Consider the following 8,269-nt stretch of genomic DNA (forward strand, 5'->3'; position numbering starts at 1 on the left):
CCCCCCCCCCCCCCCCCCCCCCGGCTTAAGTCTGTTTCTTGCTACAAACTCCACAGCCCAGAATGACCTGCAGATTTCAGATACTCATGGCCTCATTCCATATCTGTGCTGCACCTGCTGTGTCTTCTGCAGTCAGGACTTTCCTCTTTTGACTTAACCCTCTTTCAAAGCCCAGCCCCACTAGTTACCCACCTGAGTCCTAGTGGTTCTCACAGATTTGCCCCTAACGTCATCCTCCAGACTGAATGAAATATCCCAGGACCCACCAAAGTTGCCACGAAATCCATAAAGTCCTCTGAGTGGAATAAACACTAGCTCCAAAGACTGAGCATTAACGTGCCAAGTCCTACGCCTCTGTATCCACCTCATGTCCACTGTTCTGTTGGTTCCCTTCATCAGCTCTGAGTCTGCCCTGTCCTTGACATTTTCTCTCTTCATGCCACTTCTCTAACTTGAGTATGTGAAACTCAATGCCATCAACCAAATATCCAAGCAAGAGGCTCAGTTCTCAGCCACCACCTTTCCTTTCCTAGTCTGAAAATGGTTTTATCATCATCACCTAGAGACTGCCCCTCCCAAAAATAACTCACCTGCCTGGACATATACAGTAGCCACAGTATATTGGATGTCTCCATCCTGAACCCCTCCCCAGAATTCCAGATGTGGGTGTCCAGCTGCCTACTTGATGCCTTCACTCAGTGGTCTCTGAAACAACTCAGATCTTAAAATAGCCAAAAGAAAGTTCCTGATATCCCCAGTTAAAATTACTCTATGACGAACTTCCCCATATCAGTTGGAATTTTCATCCTTCCTGTTGTTTAGATCAAAACCTTACGGTCATCTCTGAATCCTGTGCTTCACTTCCTCACTGTTCTAGAAAAAATGTTTGTGTCCCCCCAAAATTCATATTTTGACACTCTACCCCCCACAAACTGATGGTATTAGGAACTGGGGCCTTTGGGTGGAAATTAGGAAGGAGGCCCTCACTAGACACAGAACCTGACCATGTAGGCATCCTGATCTTGGACTTCTCACCTCTGGAACCGTGAGAAATAAATTTCTATGGTTTATAAATCACCGAGATTGTGGTATTTTGTTACACAGCAATACAAGCAGACCAATCATGTGACTTCCCTTGAACATTAGGAAATATAGTTGACTCTAAATAAAAATAGATCCAGAATCCAGCCTCTAAGCCACCACTCTGTCCCATGAACCCTCAACTGGACCACTACAGTGGACTACACCTTAGTTTTCCTTCCTCTTCCCTCATCCTCACAATCTGTTCTCTACCATGCAGCCAGATGAAGTCTGTTAAGACCTGGCTAAGATCATCTCCCACCTCTAATCCTAAATTACCATCACCTCCGGTAAAGATAAACAACTTCTCAGGCAGCCATTCCAGTCCTGAATCCCGTCTTACTGCTCCCACCTGAAGGAAAGGGAATCTATGGTTTCCTTAATGCTCCCAGCTTACCTCTACCTCCAAACATGTTTACATCCCTGTATTGAGATAACCTTTCCACAACTGTTTACATCAGGTGCCAAAAATGGAAATATCTCCATTTAATTCCTCCTATGGACGCTGGGCGGAGGCGTGGGGTTTCTCCAGGGTCCCTACACCCAAGGTCTGGAGGAATGGCATGTAGAGTCCCCAGACACTACAATGGAGAATATATGTGCAGGAGTAGGAGCTAGTGAGGGACTAGGACACCCTACACATACCTGTGTACTGAGTAGGTTCAAGTGCGTCCGTAGTCATGTTTTAACAGGCAGGTTATAGATGAATACAACAATGTCGGGTTTCAAGGGGCTCAGACTCCTGTGTATCCATGCCTGGCCGGTAAGCCAGGTGAATTTATAACTGAATGTCTACCTTTTATGCCTCAGTGTTTCATCTTACTGGCTCTGTGACCGCGAAGAAAAGTCAACCTCCTAATACCTCAATGTCTCCAATCACCCTCCTTCAGTCTGTTTTTCCAATCAACAACCTCTGTGAAGCTTTTAAAACCCTAATGTAATTCGTGTCGCTCCTTTGTTTAAAACTATCCACAGCCTCCAGAGTCCTGAGAATGCAGGCAGAACCCTCAGCCTGCTATTCCAGGTGTGACTCCGCCTCAAACACTGTTCCCCGCAAGCACAAGAGCCCCCAGCTTTCCCGAATACTCCCAGCTCAGTGGCACCTCCACGCCTTTGCACAGGTCGGTTCCTCTGCGGGCAACACTCCCCCACACCTAATCACAACAGTAAAAATTAAACAGGGAAGCTGAGACGTCTTGTTTATTCAGAGCCATTGTCAGAAATGGGACTCCACCTACTAGTGCCTCGTTATCCTAAACAGTAGGACCTGGGATGTGAGGACGTGAGGAGGCGCTCCTCAACCGGAGCTTTAGGATCTGGGTGGCGGCGAGGGGCGGAAAACGCAGCATTTACCTGAGCCGGGTCCCTCAGCGTGGCTGCCGCCATCCGGGCCTGTGGGCGGAGCGGGGCCGGGAGCGGGCAGGCGGTTCTTATACCGGCCCTGGTGCGGGGCACCCCGGGCGGCGTCGCCAAGCCTCAGACCCGCCTCTGTATGGCTGGGTCAACGACTCCTCTGAGTCCTTCTCCTGCAAGTCACCTCGCGCACACCCAGCTCTCCGGAACTTCTGCCCGGATGAACACAGGGGAGAAGCCAAAATGACCGCCCGGAGGAGGACGCCGGAAGTCCCGCCCCGCGTTCGGTGTCACATACGGAAGGCCCCTGTTCTGAGCCTTCATTGGTTGAGCGAGGCGGCCGTTAGGCGCGGAGCATACGGGGTAATGTAGTTCCCACACATTCAGACGCCGAGGGTAAGGGCGCTCCGCAGCCCACCTGCAGACACTTTTAGACCCGCGAGGTGCGCTGGGAGGTGGTGTCTACGAGTCCAAGAGATTAGAAGGGGTTTTGTCCCTCCTTAAAGAAGCAGAACTCAAGTTTTGGAGGGCGTGTTGTGTGTTGCCCGTAGCTGTTCACTCAAGCGTGTGGGGACGTGTTATTTCGGACTCCGTGAAGTTCAGCTTGCTCCCAGAGGCTAAACATATTTCAGATACTCCCAAAGGCTACAGATCCAAATACACTTGTCATCCGTAGTCATGCAGGCTCAAAATGTGTTCACTGGTAGCAGAAGCTAACACGTCACGTTGCAATTCAAATCCATACACTATGAAGCGTTAAGAGTTGGTTTTATCAGTCGCTCTGTGTTTGATCACGGACGAGAGAAAAAAACAGATTGGGTCATGCCAGGAAATATTGTAGAGGGATGCTGGACTACCCTGAAGCAGGAAAACAAAGGTGATCTCTGTAATTACCACAGAAAGTATCTCCCTTGACTGGATGGTGAATTACCGTGTTCAACTTAGCAACACGTTTATCTAATATCTCTTTTTGGATAGCCTGATACTTCCTTTTGGAAATCTGAGATCAATCTCTACAATAGAACCGTGAAAGACGTGCTATTTTGACACTGGACAGTGGCTTCAGTGTTTACAAGTGTTAGCATGTATGAAAAGGGTGCGCTTATTTCCAAAATGCAGAGGGTAACTTATACCTATGATCTCATCTCATTACTTGAAAGTGGTTATCATTTCCCCTGTGATTACAGGCAGTATTCTGCATGAGGAATTGACATTATCTGAGAAAAACAGCTGTAAAATGCAAATCACAAAAAGCTATTAATAATGGCTATATAATGATTCAGAGATTGTGTCAGAATGTCTTAGTGGAAATACCAGTGGATGGTAAAAATGTGAAGATCTTAGAAAAATTGTATCAGAGATGTCTAAGTTACAGTTCAGCTGAGCATGTGACTAAAACAATCATTCTGAAGATTTTGTCTCCCAAATTTGATTCTTCCTCATTCTTGAAATTAAGTGATACCAGCATTCAGGGAAAGCTAACGGGGATGTTAGGAATAGGCAGAATTGTAAAAATATAAAGGGAAGCTAAGATGTTTTGTTTACTCACTGTTCTAACAAATAATGAATATTTGGCTTCAAGAACCTATTGTATAGGAGACATTTGGACACAAAGGGACAAAAGACTCCTGCCCTCCTGGGGGTTATATGATATACAAGGAGGTCACAGAACTCAAGAAATCCTAAATCATATAGCATCTTGGAATGTGGTAGGCACAATGGAGGAGCATAAGGTGAATGTGCAAGTATGGTATGTGTATTACATAGTGCAGTAAGGTAGGCCTCTTTGATAATAGGGTCATTGAAAAAAAAAAGGGTATGAGGGATAACTATGTGGGTGTTCTTGGAATAAGTTCTAGACAAAATATGCAGGTGGCTAGATAGCTTTGGTAGGTGGAGCCCTCACAGCGGTTGAAGACTCCAGCCAGGTTGGCCATTAGCCTAACTTGCTCACTGCAGAGACACTCGGGATATATGTGAGAAACTTTGGCTCTGCGTCTGGGAGTCTGCAATTTTTCACTGTGGTAGACTACAAGGCCTGGAACTAGGCAGCCTCATTTTTCATCAAATCCTGGTTTTCAAGTTTGATTCCTAGACCTTTACCATTCATGTCACCTGGTGATTTGTTAGAAATGCTCATTCTCATTTCAGAAACCAGCCTAGTGAAACAGAGATTCTGTGGATCAAGACCTAGAATCTGTGTTTTAACAATTTTCCAAGTGATTGTGATATAACATTTCATTGTACTATTGTGGTTTCCATAGACCAGGTCACAGTGTTTCTCACAATAACAGGAGTCACCTCTAAATGTGCAGGATTTTTGAATTGATATTTAAAAAGAAGGGATCAGTACAGGTTATTTTCCCTAATGCAAAATATTATATACAATTGTAAAATAGAATATGAAAGGTGCCTCGGTGGCTCAGTCAGTTAAGTATCCGACTCTTGGTTTCGGCTCAGGTCATGATCTCAGGGTCGTGAAATCAAGCCACCTGTCAGGTTCCGTGCTCAGCGAGGAGTCTGCTCAAGATTCTCTCTCCCTCTCCCTCTAAATGAAATAAACAAAATCTTTAAAAGTATATATATAAAATAGAATGTGGAAAGTCTATGATAGTTCTACCTTCTGGAGAAAAACATTGACAGTACAGCATTATCTTTTCAGAATTGTGTCTGCACATGTGTTCATCACATAGTGAACACCATGTGTTCAAATGCATTCCTTTAGAAATTGTTGTCTCAGTAAAAATTAAGTCAGACTTTGTACACCAATCCACATTTTGGTTTTTCTCACTGAATACACCTGGGACAACCTAAACCTACTTTCTCACTTTACAGCCAATACTTACTGATACTTCCTTCTCTTGAAGTCTTATAGACCTAAAGCTGCCTTCTTTTAAAGACTGCTTTGGGGGCGCCTGGGTGGCTCAGTCGTTAAGCGTCTGCCTTCGGCTCAGGGAGTGATCCCAGAGTTCTGGAATTGAGCCCCATGTCAGGCTCTTCCTCTGGGAGCCTGCTTCTTCCTTTCCCACTCCCCCTCCTTGTGTTCCCTCTCTCGCTGACTCTCTCTCTGTCAAATAAATAAAATATTTTTTAAATAAATAAATAAATAAATAAATAAATAAAAAATAAAGACTGCATTCTGTGCACAGCTGGCCAGCTGCTGGGAGGGAGCAGGGCGCATGGCTATTCATCACCTCTCAGTCCCTATAAGACCTTTTCTCCAAGGCCAAAGAAAACTCCTCAGGGGCGCCTAGAGTCCTCCAAGTGGGCTGGTCAAGCCCCTCTATAGCTCCCCATGGGCAGGAAAACCAGACTAAGTAATGACACTATGAAGGCCTGGAGGCTGGCAACCATGTCCCAGGGCCCAGGTTCAGCCGAGATTTTTTTTTTTTAATTTAAAGAAAGTGTTTTTTTTTTCTTTTAAGATTTTATTTATTTGGCAGACAGAGACAGCCAGCGAGAGAGGGAACACAAGCAGGGGGAGTAGGAGAGGGAGCAGCAGGCTTCCCGCTGAGCAGGGAGGCCGATTCGGGGCTCGATCCCAGAACCCTGGGATTACACCCTGAGCCGAAGGCAGATGCTTAACGACTGAGCCACCCAGGCATCCCTCAGCCGAGATTCCTAATGCAGAGTCCATGACGTCGCATACTGACCTGAGGGCAGGTCCGCAAAATTTCATGGACACATGTGCAAGAGAGGAGCCAGTACTGCTCAGTTGCCACAGGTGGGACATCGACCTCTCAAGTAGGAGAAAATGGGACCTCAGCTTCTAAGCCTGAGGTGAGGACACTGCCTCTGTAGGAGGAAGCTGGGATACAGTGGCTGGTGCTGACTTCTGATGCTAGCGTGAGGGTTACACCTTTGGGGCTGAGGTTTGAGGGAGGCCAGCCTTGAGGTTTCAGAACACCCCTATCTGGGTAGGACTCCCCTGAGAAAACACAAACACAGGATTCCAGCTCCCTCTGGAGCCCTGGGTCCTCATCTCTGTTACCCCACCTGTTGTCTGGGCTCCACTTCCCTGTAACAGGTTTAGAAATTGCCTTGGGAGGAAGATGGGAGCACACCTCATCTGTTGCCCTGTCCTCCCCTCAAGGATCACAGCCCCATGCTATGTGCTGTCCCACACCTGAAAGCAGGAATTCTGTGTATTTTGCCATTTTTATAGTCACTTACGGCAGGTGTATGTTACTGTACGTAGACAAAAGCACTTAGCAAATGCAAATGGCCACCCCAGTGAATTTATGATGAACTATTTGGCAAATGGTGTATCAAGTCCTCTTACTTATGGACTAGTTCACTTTTCTCTTAAGAACATGTATGTAATAGGTTGTATCTGCCTGATTGTACAAAAAGGTGAGATTTAATCTCTTCACTGGATTGCCTGTGATGCACATCGCATCTGTTTCAATGCTTACTAATAATAAAACTGTTTTCTACTTGTGTGCAGAAGTTTTCTGGGTTAGCAGGATATTTTATGGTTACCCAATAGATCCTTCTACCTCAGAACTCCAAAATGTTGAAGGTCCAACACCAAAAGTGACTCTAATTTAAACTATGAATTTTGAACTTTGGGGGCGCCTGGGTGGCTCAGTTGGTTAAGCACCTGTCTTCAGCTCAGGTCATGATTCCAGGGTCCTGGGATCGAGCCTCACATTGGGCTCCCTGCTCAGTGGAGAGCCTGCTTCTCCCTCTCCCTCTGTTGCTCCCCCTGCTTGTGCTCTCTCAGATAAATAAAATCTTTAAAAAATAAAAATAAACTATGAACTTTGGGTGATAACGATGTGTCAATTTAGGTTTATTCATTATAACAAATGAACCACCCTAATATAGGATGTTCATAGTGGGGGAGGCTGTGCATCTGGGGTCAGGCAAGCAGTATACAGGGACTCCCTGTAATTTCTGCTCTATTTGGCCATGAACTGAAAACTGCTCTAAAATAAGTTTTTTTCAAAAATTAAAATTCATGGGGCACCTGGGTGGCTCGGCTGGTTAAGCGTCTGCCTTTGGCTCAGGTCATGATCCCAGGGTCCTGGGACCGAGCCTCACATTGGGCTCCCCGCTCAGAGGGGAGTCTGCTTCTCCCTCCCCAGCTCATGCTCACACTCTTTCTATCTGAAATAAGTAAATAAAATCTTAAAAAAAAAAATTACAATTCATTAGTGAAAAACACTAATGTTTGAGAAAGTAATCTTTGAGTAATTATTTTAACATTTTTTATTATGATAAAATATACATAATGAAAAGTTACCATTTTAACCATTTTAAGTGTACAATTCAGTGGCAGTAAGTACATTCACATTGTAGCGCAACTGTCAAGATTATCCATCTCCAGAATTCTTACGTCACTCAATGAGGTCCTTCCGTTCTCATGGAGCTCAGGGACTGGCTTGGTGGCACATGGAAACATTCTGGTTCTCCAAGCGTGAAACCTCTCCAAAAGGACCAAGACTGTCCTCTTGGGTCTTTATGAAGACTTTATTACAGAGTCATGATTGCCTAAGTCATTGGCCACTGGCTGATGAGACCTCCAGCCACTCTCCTTCCCTGGAGGTGGGGGCTTGGGAATAGGGACTCAAAGTTCTAGTCCTTTATCACATGATCGCTCCTCCTGGCAAACTGTCTCTGAACGTTGGGTGGGTTCGGAAAGCAAAGATCACCTTCACTAAGAACAAGACACTCATTTTACCTTTATAGCTCTGAAGCGTTTTCAGGAACTATGGATGAAGACCAATATATCTAAGAAATGATAGAATATATAATAATATAACATTTCTTATAAATCATTGTATCACACCAGCAATGAACAAATGGAATTTGAAATTAAAAATATTACCAT

The 8,269-nt window shown here is 45.2% G+C and overlaps 1 protein-coding gene across 1 annotated transcript in view; it reads right to left on the minus strand.

The window, feature by feature from the left end:
• The window catches only part of LOC103677243 (zinc finger protein 501-like), a 25,401-nt gene extending 22,719 nt beyond the window's left edge, over positions 1–2,682 (minus strand). The window contains exon 1 of the mRNA XM_008706496.2: positions 2,434–2,682. The gene's annotated coding sequence lies outside the window, so the exon portion shown is untranslated. The remainder of the gene's footprint in view (positions 1–2,433) is intronic.
• Between the last annotated feature and the right edge of the window lie 5,587 nt (positions 2,683–8,269).

This window comes from Ursus maritimus, unplaced genomic scaffold (genome assembly GCF_017311325.1).
Source record: "Ursus maritimus isolate PB19 unplaced genomic scaffold, ASM1731132v1 scaffold_19, whole genome shotgun sequence".
In the NCBI taxonomy this organism is placed as follows: domain Eukaryota; kingdom Metazoa; phylum Chordata; class Mammalia; order Carnivora; family Ursidae; genus Ursus; species Ursus maritimus.